This window comes from Manis pentadactyla, chromosome 11 (assembly GCF_030020395.1).
Source record: "Manis pentadactyla isolate mManPen7 chromosome 11, mManPen7.hap1, whole genome shotgun sequence".
NCBI classification, from domain to species: Eukaryota; Metazoa; Chordata; class Mammalia; order Pholidota; family Manidae; genus Manis; species Manis pentadactyla.
The window spans coordinates 118156053-118175459 of record NC_080029.1 but is presented as its reverse complement, the minus strand read 5'-3'; the positions used below and the strand labels follow the sequence as shown (position 1 = coordinate 118175459).

General features: G+C 48.2%; 1 long non-coding RNA gene across 3 annotated transcripts in view; it reads left to right on the top strand.

Moving 5' to 3' along the window:
- Window positions 1-18228: 18228 nt before the first annotated feature.
- LOC118923710 (uncharacterized) overlaps window positions 18229-19407 on the top strand; it is a 50653-nt gene continuing 49474 nt past the window's right edge. For 2 of the 3 annotated variants that reach the window (XR_008992659.1, XR_008992658.1), the window contains exon 1: window positions 18229-18560. This is a non-coding gene — a long non-coding RNA (uncharacterized LOC118923710). The remainder of the gene's footprint in view (window positions 18561-19407) is intronic. The other variant, XR_008992660.1, reaches the window with a different exon arrangement.

The window sequence follows — 19407 nt, the reverse complement described above, 5'->3', positions numbered from 1 at the left end:
ATGTTATTTCAGGTCCTACAAAAAGCTGACCCCATGTTAAAATTAGATGTGCAAAAGATTTACCCAGGGGAGAGAGTGGGGGACATCTGAGAAGGCCACAGGCAGGGAGCAGGCAGGGGTCTTCCACCAGGGAAAGGAAGCAGGGAAGGGACGGGGGCTTGTCTCAGCCACAGTGCCACTGAGAAGGTTCCAGCCAGGCTGTTTGCCTGTTAGAGGAGCTGGCGTCCCACGTGAATGGTACTCGTGCCTGCCGTGCTCAGCCACCAGCTTCTCCTGACCCATGACCCCTGGCATTGCCTCCGTGTCTTTGCAGGCAGCCTCTGCATCTCTTCTCATCTTTTCTCAGACATCAGGAAAACTCCTGAAGCTCGAACTCCTGCCTTTGAGCTGTCCAGGTCCTTGCGCCTGGCTCCCCTGCGGCCGTCCCACCTTAGTTCCCGCTTTCCGGCTGGCCGGGCACCCTGACCAGGTGCGTGGGACCAGCCAGCACCGAGCTAGGCTGCCTCCACGCACCTGCCTTTGCCATCCTCCTGCCCCAAGTGCCTTTGCTATTCCTTTAGCCCAAACTAAATCTGCCCATTGCCCGTCCCACGCTGACTCTCACTTCCTCCGGGATTTCTCCAGCCCCCACCCATCTCCCCACTCCCGGAATTTCCTTTTCATACAGGAGCATTGCCATCGTTCAGCACCTCGTTGTTCTCAGTTGTTTCAGCTATTGTGATTCTTTTTTTATTTTTTTGAGAGGGCTAGAAGACAGTTTTATTTAGCAAGGCTGAAGTATACTCTCAAAGAGAGAGCAGGCGGCCTGAGAGGTCAGGACCAGCCGTGATTCTGATTTTTAAACTAGTTTATAATTCCAAGGTCAGGACAAGGATGAATCATTCTCTTTCTACCATCTCTTCTTCCTTCCTTCCTTCCATGTACCAAATGTCTGATTTGCCAGTAGAAAACTGGTAGGACTTTCTTCCACACCGATGGGTCTCTCCAAGGGCCTGGCTGTGTCCCAGGTTGACAAAATTGATGTTTTTTTGCTTTTGTTTTCTGTTTTTCTTTTAATGTGTACCTGGCCTGATCTTGCCCATTCTCTTCCTTCAGTTTTCCTTCTCCAGCCCCCCAAATCCATCCCTCTTCTCAGTGCCTGGATTCGTACTGAGGAACCAGTGACTTAGAAGAGCCCCAAATGTGAATTCTCCCTGAGGAAATTTTTGACTAGGCCCCCAAAATTTGAAAGGATCAAATTCTAATGAATTCAATCCATGAATTTCATGCATGAGCTAGACCTTATATTGTCCAATACAGTAGCCACTAGCCATGTGTGGGTATTTAAATTAATTGAATTAAAAAATATAGCTCCTCCGTTACAGTAGTCACATTTCAAATGCTCAATAGCTACATGTGGCTAAGGGCTACCATACTGGCCTGCACAGCTATGCTTACATCATCACAGAAAGTCCAGCTGGACAAGGCTGAGAGAAGGAAAGACATTCTTTAAAAGCAGGTCTGAAGTATATCAGGAACTTCCTTCAGTCCTGAATGACCCCACTGAGGAGGTTCTTGCTTTGCCTAAGAGAAGAGACAAGTCTTTAAGGCTTTCTTACTGAGCTGAAGGAGAGCTCTCTGAGCCATCCCAGTCACCAGAGATGTGCTCCGGTGAGCAAGGGCCTTAGGGCCACGGAAGGAGTGGTCTTAGGGTAGTAAACAGGCCCCTGGCAACTCCCAGGCCTGGGTCCCTGCCCACTGGCTCTGCGATGCCATCTCTGGCTGGCCAGAGATGCCCACTCACAGGGTAGAGCTGAGCAGAGCTGTCCCTCGCAGCCCCAGGTAGGGGAGGTATGTTCCACAGTGTCCCAGGAGCAGAATCCTAATGTGTGCAGCAATTGGCATCAATTATTAAGCAGAAAGCCCAAGGAGAGTCTGTGGGCAGTGGGGAGTGTGGGAGGAGATGGGGTGGGAGGGGGGGACATGAGGATGCCTAGACAGAGGCTCAGGGCAGAAGGCTCAAGGGCTGACCCTCCTACACAGAGACTAAAACCTCAGGATAAGGAATGAGTGGTATCCAACTATTCCTGTGGCTGAGTACCTGGGGAGATACCCCTCCCTTAAGAGGGCTTCTGGCAAACCTTACCGTGTTCAGGGTCAGACACTGGGATGCTCAGGGGACTTGAGACAGCCTGACGGGAAAGGTGACGACGCCTGAGATGAGATGGCTAAGAGGACCTGGGTGCAGGGCAGGGAGCGCCCTTCAGAATATGAAGGGTAGTTATATCCAGAGCAGGGTTCAGCAAGCTCTTTATGGAAAGAGCCAACTATTTTAGGCATTGTAGACTTCTGGTTTCTGTCACAACTACTCAACTCTGCTGTACACGGAGGGAGCCGTAGGCAACACGTAAACAGATGGCATGGATGTATTCCAATAACATGTTGTTTACAGAAACAGGTGGCAGGCTGGATCTGACCCTACTCCTGATCTAGAACTTCAGTCCTCAAAGTGTGTTGCTTGGACCAGCTGTGCTGGCATCACGAGGGGGCTTGTGAGAAATGCAGAACCTTGGGCCCTGTCCTAGACCTGTAGAAACAGATCTGTGCCTTAATAGATCCCCTGGGCCTATTGAAGTTTGAGGAAAGGATTTAAAGGTATTCTGGGAGGCTCTAGTCAGAATCAGGAACCCATTGGTAGAAATGGAAGCAAGTGAAATTTCATCTCAACATCAAGATGAACTTTCTATAAACAGAATCCTCAAATAACAGGAGGCTATCTCTGGAGGTAGTGAGCACCCTGTCACTGAGATATTCAAGCAGCTACTATAGATTACATAATTCTGTAACAGATATCCATGGTTTTGGTTGGATCAAGGGACAACTTTCGTATCTGAGGTCTCTTCCAACTCTGAGTTGAAAGTGGGAGAGAGAGGATTTGGGGAATATAACAATCATAGCCAGTGTTTTGTGAGTGTGTAGTATGAGCCAGACATTTTGCAAGCACTGGTTAACGGCTCTCAAATTACTTTCAGATACTTGCTGGCATGTAAGAGCAAGTAGATTATAATCTGCGTGTTTCAGCTTTAGAAAGTCAAGTTGAGCCCAGAGATAATGTGCATGGTTTTGTCACCAGTAGATCGATGCTGTGCTGAGGGCGTAGAGCTCCCCAGAGCTGGTCCAAGAGCTCTGCCTATTTTGGCCACATCACTAGCTCGAGTCTCAAGAGAGTAGGGCTTAGAACACTTTGCTGCAGAAAAATAAAGTGCCCTGTCCTATTTGTGTGGAGGCACCCAAAGACTTACTGCCTCTTTTGTCCTTGTTTTTGTGTTTATGATCCCCATTATAGGTTTTAATGGCGGACCTTGGTTTGGATTCTGGCTGTCGCTTCACAGCTGCGTGGTGAAGGGCAAGTCTTTCGACCTCCCTAAGCCTTGGTTCTTTCCCTTATAAAGGGACTGACAATGCTGCGTATTTCACAGCGTTGTCAAGGATTAAGTGAGAATGTATGAGGCTGCCAAGGGTGGGACAAATGTCTGTTGTCTTTTTTGATGAAGCCTGCTCTTCCTGCCCCTCCAGTGCTTGCCACCTAATAAGTGGTTGATACATACTTCTTGCATGTGAGAGGCACACACGGTCCTCGGCAGTCTGGGAAGAAACTGCTTCCTAGTGGGGGTGAGGTGACCGCCCCCTCCCTGCCCTGCACCCCTCATCATGCCATGCCTAGCATTCATCCCTAGCATCTGTGGGCTGCAGAAGTTCCCATGAGCCAGTGCCGGGTCTACCCACCCTTTTTCCAGCTTTGGCTTGGCTCCGTGGAAGCCAACATAGAGTTCTTATCTTCCCAAAGACACCTTTCAGAAAACAACATAGTGAATTTTTTATGGTGTTTGTGTGTTTCTTAGTTTGAAAATGTAGGTGGGAAGGCAAGAGTGCCCTTTGTACCCAAGGGCAGTATCTAGCAAAGCTTGAGGTGTTACTGATTAAAACTGTCCCCTATCTCATTCCTAGCCTCCTTCCCCATCATATAATTTTTGGTGCTTTTTGGTTAATTAATCTAAAGTGAGGATAGTCCCAGATGAAGCTGTAAATTAGTTTCAAATGGCGCAGCCAGGCCACCCACTACTGGAAGATCATATTGCAGTGACAACATTAAAACTTGAACAGCCCTCAGCAAGGCGGGAGGAGGGGAACCCTAAAACCTCAAGTAGAAACACATTGCCAGCTCTGTTCCTCGCTGTAGCCCTTGCGAAAGTGGAAACAGATGGATGGTGGCTTTGATAATGAGAGAGGCAATCAACTTTAGATTAAAAAAAAAAATCCTAAACCCTTCCCAAAAAGGATGAGTCTGACAGTAAAATCCCAGACACATAACGTTCCATTTAAGAGGCTATTGACATAGCCAGGCACAGGGGTTTGTGAGCGAGGTCAGACCCCCTCTCCTCTCCATTGTCACCTCGCCTCCGAAGCCAGAGCACTCTGCTCCCTAACTGAAAACACTGCAGTGTCTTTGGACGTTAGATGGTCAGATTTCCCCTGGAAATCACTAAGTGTTCCCAGGAGGCTTGGCTGCTGCCGGCTGCCAGATACTGGAGAGGAGAAAAGACATTTCTGTTTTTAATTTAGCTTAATTATAATTTTTTTTTGGTTGGGGTGTGTGTGTGTGATGTTTGGGTGGGTTGGGGGCAAGATAACAGGAACAAAGAGAAGCAGTACAGTATTAAGAGGAAAGAAGACGCTGAAGTCACAAGATCTGGGCTCATGCCTCAGTTTGGCAACCTACCAGCTGTGTAACTTGGGACAAATTCTAACATTTCTTGTGCTTCCATTTTGTTGTCTGTAAAATGGTGGTGAAAACCCATACAGCATTGCCAAGGAACTCAGGTGAGGTGATGGGAGTGAGTGCACCGGGTAGATGCCGAAGTCCTGCCACGGCCCTGCATGTGGAAGGTTCTCAGGGACCGAGCCGGGCAGAGGGGCAGGGAAAGGTGTGAGGAAAGGGTCTCGGGGCCTTGGGCTGTAATTCAAGCTCTGCCACTTGCCAGCTCTGGTCTTGGGGGCCAGTTCCTTCCGTGGCTGATCCTCAGCTTTCTGCCTGTCTGATCAGGGCTGTCATTCCTGCCCTGCCCACCGGCCGAGGGAGACTAGGAGGAAGAGCTGATCAGGGCTGTGGCCCTGCTGGACGGCCAGCCCTTTGCCCACTCCCGGCACCTGCTGGGCGCCCAATCAGTCATTGTCAAATGAGCAAATGAACACATGAATGGACTTGGGCAACCGAAAAGGTAATAGTGCTGGGAAGTGGTCCGGATCCATTGATGTCTCAGTAAGCGCAGCACAGTTCTCTGCGGACTTTGTCTGAAGAGACAGGCTACGTGAATTTCTGTTCAGCAGGTTGTTTGAGGCCCCAAAGAGAAGAGAGCCTCAGATGGAACAAAATTTTGGTTTGGTCCAGAGAACATTTGGATGTTCACCAGTTCAATCTTTTTGGAAAACATGGAGATTTGGTTCTGATTCCAGTCTCTGCTCAGGCTTTTGTCAAAGACCGTTTTTGGTAATATTTATACACATCATGGGGACAGCGTACGGGCCTGTCTCATTCACTGAGTGTTCTAAGCATCTACCAGGTGCCCGAAACGCAGGAGATGCCCAGTATATAGTAAGTAAATGCAGGAATCTCTTCTCATTTTTTCTGTCTCCCCATCCCCCAAGCCAAGGTGAACAATGAGCCTTACAAAGCCACGTACGGTGGCTTTCTTACAGAGGGGTGCTTCTGAGCTGTGGCCTCCTCAGATAGAGAATTGCTCAGCACACAGATTTCCCCTGGAAATCACTAAGTGTTCCCAGGAGGCTTGGCTGCTGCCGGCTGCCAGATACTGGAGAGGAGAAAAGACATTTCTGTTTTTAATTTAGCTTAATTATAATTTTTTTTTGGTTGGGGTGTGTGTGTGATGTTTGGGTGGGTTGGGGGCAAGATAACAGGAACAATCACCAGAGCTCCCCAGCGGGGGCTGGGCAGCCACAGGTGGGCCTGGGGACTGCGTGCCCGGGGCAGAGCTCTGCTATTGTTTACGCTCTCCCAAGCCATAGCCAAGATCTCCTGAGATGTGCCTGTTGGGTTGATTACTGTCTTTTTGGGGGCCTGCTCCCCACTCTACTTTTTGGCTTGAGAATACATTTTCCATCAGGTGTTCTCAAGTCCAGGTCTTGCTCAGTCCACTGACTTTTCCATGCCCTGCAGTCTGCCCAACGGGTATGAATCCACTTGCATTTCTCGTGAGAAGGTTGTTTACCCCTGGTGTCCGCAGGGATGGAATTAACAGCAGCAAGAAACAGAGCCCCATTGATGGAGCTGTGGGGCTTCGGTCTGGTCCTCCTGGGCTCTTTTGGACCCTGCTCGGTGCCCCGGGAGGGTCCATGGTGTTCTTGCCCCTGCTCTTGTTTTCTCCACCCCTTCTTCCTTCTACCCCCCCTTCTCCCCTTTCCTTCTTATCTTCTACCTCATCCTCCTGCTCGTCCCCACTCTGAAAATCTAGGCCTTGGGCGGCATCAGGGTGGGGGGAGCTCAGGAGGCGGCCGGAATGAATGCTTCCATGCTCTATAACAAGGATTCCCTGGCACAGCGCTTTCTGTCAGCCACCGGTGGCCAGCCACGGAAAGCGGTGACCCATTAGCTGTTCCTTTGACTCTCAGAGCAGCTCAAATCACGGCACTGGGATAGTTTCGAGACTAACTGGCTATTGTTAGAGACATTTAGAAATGTCTCCCCTTTACTCCAATGTCTCCCTCTCTGCCGGTCTCAGCTCTAACAGCTGGAAGAAATTTCTCCTTCATCTGCTACATTCAATCTTTCACTAAGCTCCATCAATTTTGCCTTTGAAATGCCTTTTGCACCAGCCCCCTCGTTCATTCCCGCTGCGAATCCCTGAGGCCCCCGGCTCTCATGCCCTGTGCGTGTCCGAGCTGCCTCAGGAGCCTCTTGGCAGAGTCCCTGCCTCTGGTCTGTCTTCAGTCCGTCCTGCACAGCAGAGCTAGACTCATCTTTCTCCAGCAGTCTGTGTCCTCGGATGCCTCTGCTCCAGGACCCTCTCTCTCCGGAGCGTTTGGCATTGCCCTGACAGCTGCTCTAGTGCCCTGTAATTTCTTCTTAGACTGGTGGTTGTATTAGTCGCCTGTGGCTGCTAATAACCACAAATAACCACAAACTTGGTGGCTTAAAACAGCAGAACTTGTCCTTTTGTAGTTCTGGAGGCCAGAAATCTGAACTGAGTCTTATGGACCCACATCAAGGTGTCAGTAGGACTGTGCTTCCTTGGGAGGCCCCAGGGAAGGGTCTGTTCCCTTGTCCCTTCCAGCTGCTGCTGTCTGCTGACATTCCTTGGCTTGCAGCCGCGTCATTCCTCTGCCTCCGTGGTCACATTGCTTTCTCCTGTTCTGTCCGCCTGTCAGATCCCCTTTTTATAAGGACACTTGTGATTGCACTTAGGGCACATCTGGGCAATCCAGGATAATCTCCCCATGTCACAATGCTGACCGCATCTACAAAGTCACTTTTGCCATTAAGGTGACATTCACAGATTCCAGGGATTAGACATGGATGGATATCTCTGGAGACCATTATTCATCCTATTATTATTTTCCATTCAACACTTCAACAAATGTCTGTTGAGCATCTGCTCTGTTCTAGGCAATAAGAGTCATTAAGACTAATGAGCCTCCCCAGAGCCAGCCTCCTGCAGGGTGAATTACCCCTTATCTGGGGCCTTCCCTCCCGGAGCATGGTATGGTTGCAGGGGTTACAGAGCGCAGCCCTCACATGATGCCACGTTGCTAACTGTCATACGCCTGTCTCCCTCCGTTTAGGTAAGCTCCTTGAAGGTTAAGCTCACTCACATATACCTGTGCTTGGTGCTGGACGGGATGTCTGGACAGGATTCAGTGAGGGTTTGTTGAATCAATGTTGCTTCCCTTTTCCATTCTTCCTAAATACATTTATAATCTGCTTGGATACTAAGCTGGCTCTAATCATACACTTCTGCCTCAGAACTAAATGTCCAGATTCCGGCCTTCCTGGTGGTCATCTCTTTGGGTCTCGTGACTTGGGTGTAGCTACAGTGGGCACCTGTGCCCCCCCACATGGCCTGGTCCCCAGCAGTGGCATACCTTATTGTTTATTTAATGCTTCCCATTACCCAGTTCTTTGGCCTGTTGGCTTTGTGGGTGGTGCGGGCAAGGGAAACAATAACAATCTTTTATCATTAGAAGACTGCAGTTTGCATCCCCTCCTGGGTCACGGTTCATTGGGACTTTGCCCCTTGGTGGTGTCCTAGTGTGGCCCTTCCACACCCACCACCTCTGACGTCCCGCACAGTCAGTTCAGATGTGGGAAAACGGTACCTTCTTTCCACAGGCACGTAGGATGGATGCTCTCAGTAGGGCCTTCCTCTGCATGTCCTGACACACAACGCAGAAGTGGGACAGACCTTATTACATGGTGCCTTATGCTATTGGTTTATTATTTTAAAATTGATACCAGTTTCCCTGCCTTAGGAAAACACATGTAGTACAATAAAGCCGTGGCACCAACTGGAGTGGTGCCAGTAGAGGCCTACAGGTTTGTATGCAACCCGTGGGTCTGTACACAGCCCTTGGAAGTGCTGGGCTTGGCTGTAGCTTACTGTCTAGGAAGCATTTTTAAAAGGCAGGGTAATTCCAACATTACATCTGTACCATAAACAGAAAACCAGCATTATGATGGGGTTCAGGGCCAGCCACCCCAGCATGTGCCCGTTTGGCATATGGGTCATTTCAAGGCTGAAAACAATCAAGGCTGAAAACAATCAAGGCTCACCACTCTTGGGAAGAGCTGTTTACCTCCTCCTTAACTGCCTGAGAGAATTTAGATTCAGGGTCTGTACCGGAAAGAGAGCTATTCTCTTCCCAGCTTCCTGTGAGTTGTCTTCCTCCCCTTTGAAGCCTGGAGCCCTACCACCTTCCCCATTGCTCAGGATGACACATAAGCCTCCATTACCTGACTTCTGGGGAGCCCTCGTGTCTCTGTGGGGCTCCCGGACATCCGAAATTAGATTTATTTTTCTTCTGTTCACCTGTCTTAATGTCAATTTATTTATCAGAGCAGGGAAGAAGGAAAGCTGTTTACTTCCCTGCAATCACTTATCACGAATAGAATATAACTGTAAAAATAAATATAAACAATGTTATTCACCTAAAAATTGAAATAAACAATAATAAAAACTGAACTGATTCACAAAATCAAGCTGATTCATAAAAATGAGATCCTCAGTGAGAAAAACAGAGTGGTTTAGGACCAGCCAATAATAAAGTAATATTAAGCTTGATGCCAGTTGGGATAAGATGACCACGGATTTCCATGTCAATTAAATTATAACATTTTTTAGTTTTGAGGGTAACCAGCACTGAGAACCCCATCTCCCATGTGTCCATCGTCAGCAAGTGTACCTTACTGTTGCCCAGTTAGTAAATGTTAAACAACTAAAATTGTATATTTTGGTACATTTAAAATAATAAATGTATTCATAACTTACTTTATGTGAAGTTATGATAATATAATATATATAATATAAATAACTATGCAAATATAGTTTTAAAATGACCCTGTAAGCCCACCCCCATCTTGGAAACATTACTACAAACTGTAGGTGCCTGAATCCAGTCCCTGCCTCCCTCTCTTCCTCTACTCAGATAAAAATTGTCCTGAATTCCTTTGTATTTAAAAATATTCTAACCACCTATGACATTCCTGAACAGTATATTTAGGCTTGAATATGAGCTTTATAAAAATGCTGTCATACTCAGAATGTCTTCTAGGAGACTGGGCATTGAGTTGTGGTGCATGTGTGCAGCGGATGCATTCAGACTGCACGTGACCCCACGGATCAATCTGCCTGAGGCAGGAGACTGGTCACCAACTCCTGTTCTAGCTGGTCCCAGTTTTCACCTTAAATGAAATTTAAAGTTGGGTGGAATAAGGAAAAGGACTCCCCTTTCTCCACCTCTCACACCCCAGTTACTTCCAGTGGAGAAAAGAGGTACCAAAGGACCAAGACAGCTCTCCTTAGAAAGACCTGCCTGCAAGGTTGGCCCTAGGCTGGCCTCCTCAAACTTGGCTTTTGGAAAGATTCCCCCTGTTCTCTGATAAGAGTGGCTCACTGTGCCCAGACCGTCCAAACAATGTGATGTGTGCTGAGCACCTGCTTTCCCCCTGGGAGTCTGGAATTTTGGTATGTGGTGGGCACAAAGGGCCTACATGACCAGCATCCCCCGCATCCAATAAAAACCATGTGCATAGAGTCTCTAATGAGCTTCCCTGGTTGACAATATTTCACACGTGTTGTCACAACTCATTGCTGGGGGAACGGAGCGTGTCCTATGTGACTCCTCTGGACAAGGACTCTGGGAAGCTCGTGCCTGGCTTCCTCTGGACTTTGCCCTGTGTGACTTTCTCTTGCGGACTCTGCTTTGTATCTTTTTGCTGTAATAAATCATAACCATATAGTATACAGTATGTCTATTCCCTCCTGGGGTGGCCTCCAGGGCCTCAGCTCCTCCAGACCCTCTGTTTTCCTGCACCACCATGAGCCTCTGAATAGAGGAGCCTCTGCTCCGAGGTTTGCACTTTGGGACTCTGACTATCTCACACACACACACACACACACACACACACACACACACACACGCACATACACACACACACACTCACCTCTGATACTTGGGATCTGGAGCTCAGGGTTGGCCCAACACAATCTGTAACCCTACAGAGCAGCTCTCCTCGCAATTGCCATGAGGACCCCGGGAAACCCTTCGGCACGTCTCTTGTCTTACATCCTGGAACTTAAGGGTGTTGATCGACTACCATGAAGGGTGTGTGCTGTGCATGTCTGACAATGTCAGAGGCAGACACCACTTCAGAGAGCAGGGAAGATCCGAGCAGGGGAAGTGCTTGGGTAAGAGAAAAGGGAGATTAATTAACTTGTCAAACCCTTCCTCTCAGCTTGAATGCAATAGATTCTGTATAACAAATCATTATTTCTCAGCAGTGCCAAACATTCGTTGTCTTGCTGCTTTTCATGTTCCAATTTCTGGTTCTGAAGATAAGCATAACATAGTATTCACAAGGCTTGCCTATGGATGGGGAAGCATATTTTACAATAGTAAACAATTCATATTACTCTTAAGTTTGTATACAGCTTAAGACAATATGTGTGAAGACATGGATTCTTTATATTGGCAGCTAGATGGACACTGAATCACAGAGTTGCAAGTTGTTTTATTTTTATAAAAGTATCCAAATTTTTAAAGAAATTATATTTAAAGCTTTCAGCTTTAAGTACCTTAGATTAAAATATTTTGTATTAATTATGATTTATATTTTGCCTTTTAATTTTTGTAGTAATTTTGAATATTTTAGAGGAGAAATAACTTTTGCTAAGCTCATATTGAAATATACTTTTAATTTTCCCAATAGCTATATGTATTTTAAGGTATTATAAAACTGAAAGTGTATTTATGGGTTATTCCCTTTAAATGCAATGACATTTTATTTTTTAATCATTAGATAATTGTTGTCAATAGAAAAAGATTTTGTGAAGATAAACATACATGGAGATTTTGCCGAGGAAGGCAAGAAGTGTAACGAAATAAAATAATACATGAGTTACGGCTATTGTATTTTAGTACTCATGCAAATATCACCAGCCCAATAATGGAATACTCAGACCTGTATAGTAATTTCTAATTCAGTTGTCTTTGATGGAAGACTTTCAGTTGCAGAGGCCAGCTCCACAAACCAGCTGAACCTGAGAGGAGTGGATAAAGAGATCAAGAAGAACACAGAGATAGCAAGAAAGACAAAGAAACCGGAGCTGGGACAACAGGAGGTTCCCTGACCGCTGATGGCAGGCAAGTGACGCAGATTAATTTCACAGCACAGCTTGTAGACACCGGCTCACATCCCGTGAGCCACCCACCGCGATGTCACTTTCCGGCTGATCTCACGTCCGGTGATCTCACCGCTGGTTTCTGTTGTTCTCATTTCCAGTGATAACACTTCCAAAAGAGATCTTACTTCCGGCCCTCCACCTTCAGGCATAAAAAAAGTCACAACTTTATTAACATTTTCTATATTTTGTTGTTATGAAGACATTTTTGACAAGCTAGAGCATAGGACATCACATCTGATAACGTTTTTGTATGTAGGCATGGTGTATGGGCCCCATTTACCTCTCGCCCTGGCCCTGCCAATATTTGGTTGGCCCACAGCTGTAGGGGCGGCTTCCGGTGTGGCACAAGCATTTACCAGCAGAGGGCCGGGCAGCTGTGTGGACTGGCAGCTGCTGACTGTGTGTGTGTCACCAGGACCAAGGCCAAAGGGGAGAAAAAAGCCCTGGGATCATCCCCAGTGACCTCAGACAGGAAGCCCCGAAGAGCTTCCCCCCCCCACACCCTATGGCTTCTACACCCCGTGCTGGAAACGCAGATGCTGGCAGAGGCACACAGGGTTTGGGCTCGGCTGGACATCTGAATTTCAGTTCTGCCACTTTCTGGCAGTGTCACTGAACAAATTTCCTTAAGCTCTTTGATTTTGTCTCAACATATGTAAAATGGGAATACTCATTGTTGTGAAAATGGGAGATTTGTATTTAAAATCCATAGCGCAGCATGGTCCCTGGGGCTCAATATAAGTTAACCAATGGTTTTGGAGAGGAAACTGAGTAAAGATGTTAAGCAAGAGGCCAGGGTCACACGGGTGGCTGGTAGGAGAATGAAGACCCAGGCAGTCTGATGCCCGGTCCGACGTTCTTTCCCTCTTATGGGCCCCGAATGTCCAGGGTCCCTCTGAAGACCCCTGCTGTCCTGCCCGCACCAGGGCTAGGCACGATGCCTGCCTGCCGAGCTCAGGGCATCCTGGTCTGAGCACTGGTTCACTTTCTTTGGGATCTGGCTTGGAGGATTTACAGCCAGGTTGGGTGCACACCAGAGGTCCCCTTACCTGTAAGTTATTCCACCAGTAATTAGATTTCCTTCTATGGTGGGAAGCCAGCCTGTGTAAATCCACAGAAAGCTGGGACCAGATGAGAAAAGGGTCATCTGAGTCTCCATGCTGCCTGCAATGCATCTTCCAGGAAAATGGTTTCTCTGGGCACGTGAGTTACTGTGGTCCCACGGTGACTGTAGCTCAGGCCCTGACCTTTCCTGTAGTGCTGTGTTCAAGTGATATAGTGCTCAGGGCCCCTCGGCAGCCTGCTCGCCTTGTCCTGATCTCTGAGTAGAACTGCCTAACTGACCTGCTGTCACCGGATATGACCGACAATCAATGGAAAAGCAGCGCTGGATGAGGGGAGGGAAGACTGCTCCCGTACCAGGCTGCTCTTCTTCCTTGGTTAGACTGACCCAAACCCAGGGTTTCTTAGTCCTTCAGGTGAGCCACTGGGAGGTTAAAGACACTTTGAACCAAGGCATGAATTGCTATCCATATGCAAGAGGATAAAATCAGGTACCTACCTCATGCCATGTGCAATACCAAATTCCAGACAGAGCCAAGATTTGTGCATTGAATAAAATACAGATTAAAAGACAATGTAAGACTATATGTATGTAAGATTATATGTAAGCCTATCTGTCTATCATCTGTCTATACCAAGGCCAGATAGAGGGCATGTCCTTTCTCTCTCTCTCTTTCCAGGTAGGGAAGGGCTTCCTAAGTCTGACATCAAACTCAGAAGCCAAAAGAGAAAAATTGGGCAAATTGGACCACCTAGAAGTTTAACACAAGCAAACCATGTAACTGTATTGTGAAAGGTACCTTAAAGAAACCAAACAAATACATAAATGACAGCCTGGGAGAAAGTATTTGTTACACATTCTAGCAGGAAAACTCAATATCTATACTATAGAAAGTAATCTTCTAAATCAATCAGAAACAACAAAAATGGACAAGCGGGCAATTCATACACAGACACACACACACAGAGACACACACACACACACACACACACACTATACAAATGACCCATTAAAGAGGAAAAAAATTCAAAGTATTTAGCCTCACGAATAACTACAATTTAAATGAAAATGACAGTGTGGCATTGTTTTTATTTTTGCCTGCCCAAATAAACAGATTGATAATCTTCAGAATTAGTGAGAACCAAAAGAAATGAACACACATACATGTAAATCCCTATGACCTTTTTGAACGTAATTTGTCATAGGTATGTAAATTTAGAATGTGCTTATTGAGTAATCCATCAACCTCTCCTCTAGGAATCTAACCTCCAAAAATCATAGCATGAAGGAGTAAAGACATGCAAGGGCATTCATGGTGCTGTGGCTTATCAGAACAAAAATTTGCAAAAGTTAAAATTTCCACCACAGAGTATGGTATATCTATGTAATGGAGTTCTATTCAACTATTAAAAAACAAAGAGCTCACATTTTTTTTCTGAGCATTTGCCTGGGGAAGGCACTGTTCTGAGTGCATTATGTGGGTGACCCCATTTAATGTCAACACTTTATAAATTGGATGATGTTGTAACCGTATGGTACAGAAGAGGCACAGAGAGGTTATTAACTTCCACAAGACAACACAACTGTGAGAAGTCAGAACTGCTGTTTGAACCAGGCAGTGAGGTTCCTGGGGTGCCCACTAGGAAAGGGGTCGCCAACAGACATTCAGTCTTAAATGATATAAAAACAAGTTGCAGAAAGATACAGCAACACTGTATTTTGGTTATAATGTATGTGACTCTGTCAAATATGTATTATTCATATGTATGCTTGCATTACTGTAATTATAGAAAGGTTAATTCAGTGGGAATGACAGAAGGGACAATGGGGGGAGGCTGAGTTCTTATTTTCTCTGAAAAAGTGGTGGTATTAAAAAAAATAGCTGCTAATTCCCGTTTGTTTTTTAATTTATTTTTTTAATTACCTATATCCACTTGAAATTTAATAAAATAGAAATGGCTCCATGTGGCCCCAAATGGCCCCATCATGTTAACACAGATACTTCCTTGAAAAATAACACATCCACTTCATGCCAGAAATAAAAATCCCAGTTTGGAAATACATCTTTCAATACTTAGCATTTATCAGTGGATAAATGATTTAAATAAATGTTTTAAAAATGACTTTAAAGGCAGCATATCATCACAGCAGAAAATGTGGAGCTGTAGGGCCAGTAGAGAGACCAGGTCCCCTGGTTGGTTCCGGGAAGCTGGGGCCTCCCTCCAGCCCCGTGGTCGGTGCTGCATTAGGGTCTTTCTTTGCTTTCTTCTCGTATCCTGTTTCCACCACATCCTACCCTGATCCCCAAGCCCAATGCAAACCTGGTCAGGGGCAGGGAGCCGCTGTGCAGGTGCTGTGTCCTGACCCAGCACGTGGTGCCCCACGGGGCTAGTCCAGGATGGAGATCCTGTCCCTTTGCTGCTGGCCAGATTAGCAGGGCCACAGGCCCTCTAGCCGCTTGACTCAGGGGGGCTCTGGGCACGGCGGGCACTTGGGCTCTGTAGACTATTTGCTGTGAGCGCAGAGCAGAGGCTGAGAGCAGTGGGTGGCTGGCCACGGGGGGCCTGGTGAGCCGTGGTGAGCAGCTTTGGCGGGTCCAGACCAATAGTTCTCAAGAGGGGGCGATTTTGCTTTCCAGGGGACATTGGCAAGTCCAGAGACACTGTGCTACTCCGGGGAGTGGTGCTACCGTAGCCATCTGGTGAGCCGTGGGCACGGAATACGCCGAACACCCTGCACGAACACTGGTGGAGAGTTAGCTGGCCCCAAATCTCAGGAGTGCTGGGATCCAAATCCTGCCCAGAGTTAGATCCCTCTGGGAGGCCTTGCTGCAGGAGGTGAGTGTGCAGAGGTTCTCACATCTGGAAGTTCCTTTGCTGGCATGCTCAGATTCTGGAGAAGCAGCAGATTTCTCCAAGGCCGGCAGAGTGCGCCAGCCCAGTGCTCCCCGAGGGGCTGCATTTTGAGGAGCCAGGAGGAATTAAGTTATAATGACTACTAACATTGATGCAGTGCTTGACAGGTGACAAAATGCTTCCTCTGGGCTTGGTTTGGTACAGGTTGGGGTCCTCTGCACTCCCCCATAGTGTTGGGGTCATGGGCAGTGTGGGGGGTGGGGGAGGCTACACCTGCTTCTCATTCTCCCGTGGAATGAGTTCCTTGTCATAAAACTCTCTCCTTTCTCCCTTTGATCATGACTCCAACAACTCAAACCCTGAAGATTATGCCAGGTTCCACTTGTGGGAAGGAGGCCCCTGCAGCAGATGTCAAGTTAAACATGCTCTTTCTCCCCATGCCATGTGTACTGAGGTTGGCAAGCTTGGCTGGAGCTAGGATGCCATGAAGTCAGATGCGTGAAGTCTGCGTTTCATGCACCCAGTAAATAGAAGCTTGGAGGGAGGGTGGGCAGCGAGAGCTGATCAGGGACGCCGGACATGCAAAAGATGGACTGGATGCCACGTGTCAGGCACTTCATGCACATCCTTTCGCTTGCTTCTCAGGACAACTCCCTGAGATGGGTTTATGATCATATCTATTTTTCAGAGGAGGATTCAAGCTCAGAGAGGTTAATTAATTTAGCTGAGCTCATGTAACTAGAAAGCTGAGCTCCTGGAAAGGGTGTGGGGGGCTTCCTGGGGATTCATGGACTCAGCAAGAGCAAATGTGGAGTGAATACGAGCAGACTGGCAGAGCCTCGGGCCACAGAGGGCTCAATCCCGGGTTAGAGGGACTGTCCCTGTGTCACCGAGCAGGGCAGCTTCAGGCTGGGCAGAGTGGGTAGCCACTGGACAGAGCACCACTTCTCTGGGGATTGGAGGAGACAGGGTAAGGGGAACTGGGGGTGAGCGAGGTGGGGCAGAGGCTGCTAGGATGGGGATTTGCAGGGCCTCTGGACCAGAAGAGGAGTGGAAACAGCTCCAAGGGGCTGAGAGGTGCCCTTTGTCACTGTGCGCTCTGTGACTGGAGACACGGGATGTCCCCTGTTAAATAGCACATGACTCCCGGGCAGGCATCACCCTTCTGTTGATGAGTGAGTGATCTACGGTTAAATGTCTTACCAGGGAGTCACTGACTTCTTGGTTCTTTGAGTAGTTTAGAAAAATGTGCCCCCTGGACAGGACATAAATGAGGGTGTGGGCTGGATTTCTGTCCCTTTGGCCAGGTGCCTATGCAGGACAGCTGCAGGGGAGGCTTCTGTGGCTTTCCCTGTGCACACGCACAGTCTCAGGGGAGGCAGACGGCACACGGGCAGGCTAGGAGCTGGAGGAGGGACGTGTCAGCTTCTACAAGTGGCTTTTGGACAATGTAAAGTGATGTGTGTGTGGTGTGTGTACATGTGCAAATAAGTTTATCTGTGTCACAGAGGTGGGGGAACAGGCAGACGGAGGGGGGCTAATAATGAGCAGGGACTGAGTATTTGTTCCTTCCTAAGAAGTAAGGTTTAAAGCCATGGGGTAAAACTGTTGGTCTGAAGTCATGGGGCCTCCAGGAGGCGGGTGGGAGGCAGAAGGCTCAGTCCAGCGGAAAGAGAAGACGGAAAGAGGCCAGTGCCCATGATTCAATGACTTAATTCCAAGGGCTAGAGTGTTCTCATCTTTTCTCTGTTTCTGTCTCTGTCTCATGTGTGCACCTACTCATTCTTTTACCTTTGAAGCAGGAAAGCTATCGGGTGGCTCACAGAATCAGAAGGAAAAGGAACACTCAGACGTTCCAAAGGCACAGGAACAAACCACAGGCAGACTCACACCACAGAACCAGGCTTGTGAGGGTGTCACTGAGGATGCCCTGCTGGCTCCTGGGGGCCACCCACTGGCGCTGTGGCCATGCAGCTGCTGGGCCTTGCTGCCGCCCACCCCAGTGGCAGGGAGCTTCTCAGAGCCTTGGCGTGTCTCTGCTGGGAGCCTTAGAGGTGGTAGGAGAGCCAGAGAACCATCTGGATACAGCCTTGGGATTCTGACTCAGTACTGCAAACGAAAGGGACAATTACAGTCCACTTTTGTGCTAGTTGGGCACAGAGCGTAAATGAAGATTACAAGCTCTAATTTTACCTAGAACACCCCCAATCCCTTCCCTAACTTGCCCTAGAGATTTAGGGGCATCCTCAATCCCTAGTAAGATGGGTGGATGAGTGGAGCATCTCCTCGTCTCGCTAGCTCTGCCCATGCAGTTTCTGGAAAGCACGTCAGCCAGATGGCCCTGGAGTAGGGGACAGAAGGGAGATCAAGGACTCAAGATCATGTGAAAAATGGAGATACTGTAGATCCTGGGTGTTTGTCTCCTTTAGCCCAGAGTGTGTGTGTGTGTGTGTTTAAGCCGAGGCCTTGCCCGGCAGGAGTGAGCTGCCATGGTCCTCGAAGCTGGGGAGCAGCGCTGATGAAGTGGGCAGCACCGGGAACAGGAGGCCCCTCCCTGCCCCACAAGCCAGTGTCTGTATTGCTGCTGTGGCCATATAGAACCTGCTGTGCGAGGGGAAACTTCCCCATCCTGAGAAGTGAGTGTCTGAAGGTCCCATCCTGAAAGAAAAGTCAGACCAAAAAGAACAGGTGAGGGGTGCCCTTTGTGTTTCCCAGCCAGTTCTTAGGAGAGGACAGAGAGGCCTGGCAGTGTGAGTTTAGCCTCACGGAAACCAAATTCAAAAGGCTTGTGTAGCCCTTGAAATATATGGGACTTCTGGGTTCCTTCTCTTTGCACCACAAAACCAGACCTGCCTCTGCCAGGCACAGGGCTGGGCACTGACACCTGGGACTAGAGCTGAGGATAAAGATAGCCTGAAACCCATGGCGTCCTGGACGTGAGGAACACTGGCTCCTAGCTGATGGGAGCTGGCCGTGCTGGGCGGTGTATATATGCGCATATGTGAATGTGTGTGTGCTTGTGTGTGTGTGTGTGGTGGCTGGGGAAGAGCAGAGGCTGGCTCTGCTGAATGGCTCCTCTTCATATCCACCGAGGGAGATGGGCCATTTCCCTGGACTCCTGGCACTGCAGAATATTGGAGAGGATACATTTGCCCAGAACCAAGCAGAATTCTCAAAGATTCTGTCCTGCCTTTGATCCTAGAAAATTATCTGCCCTTCATCTCTTACAATCACAGGCTGACTATGTCAAGAGACATTTTTCATCCCCGGGCATTGCCGGTCGCCTCCTCTCTCGTCTCTCTGTCTATCCAGGGGGTTTGCTTCTCCTTGTCTTCGCACGCTTTGCCGTCGCTGCCTGTCTGTCCCTCCTGCCGCCTTGGCTGGCTTCTCTCGCAGTCTGTCGCTTTTCCGGCGTCTCCTCCTGGCTTGTGCTGAGCAAAGTGGCTGTCAGGGCCATCCCTCACTAGAGCTGAATCCCTCAGAAAAACCGCGTTGGAACTGAAAGTGATTTTGGCTCCCTGTCTGATTTTCCTCC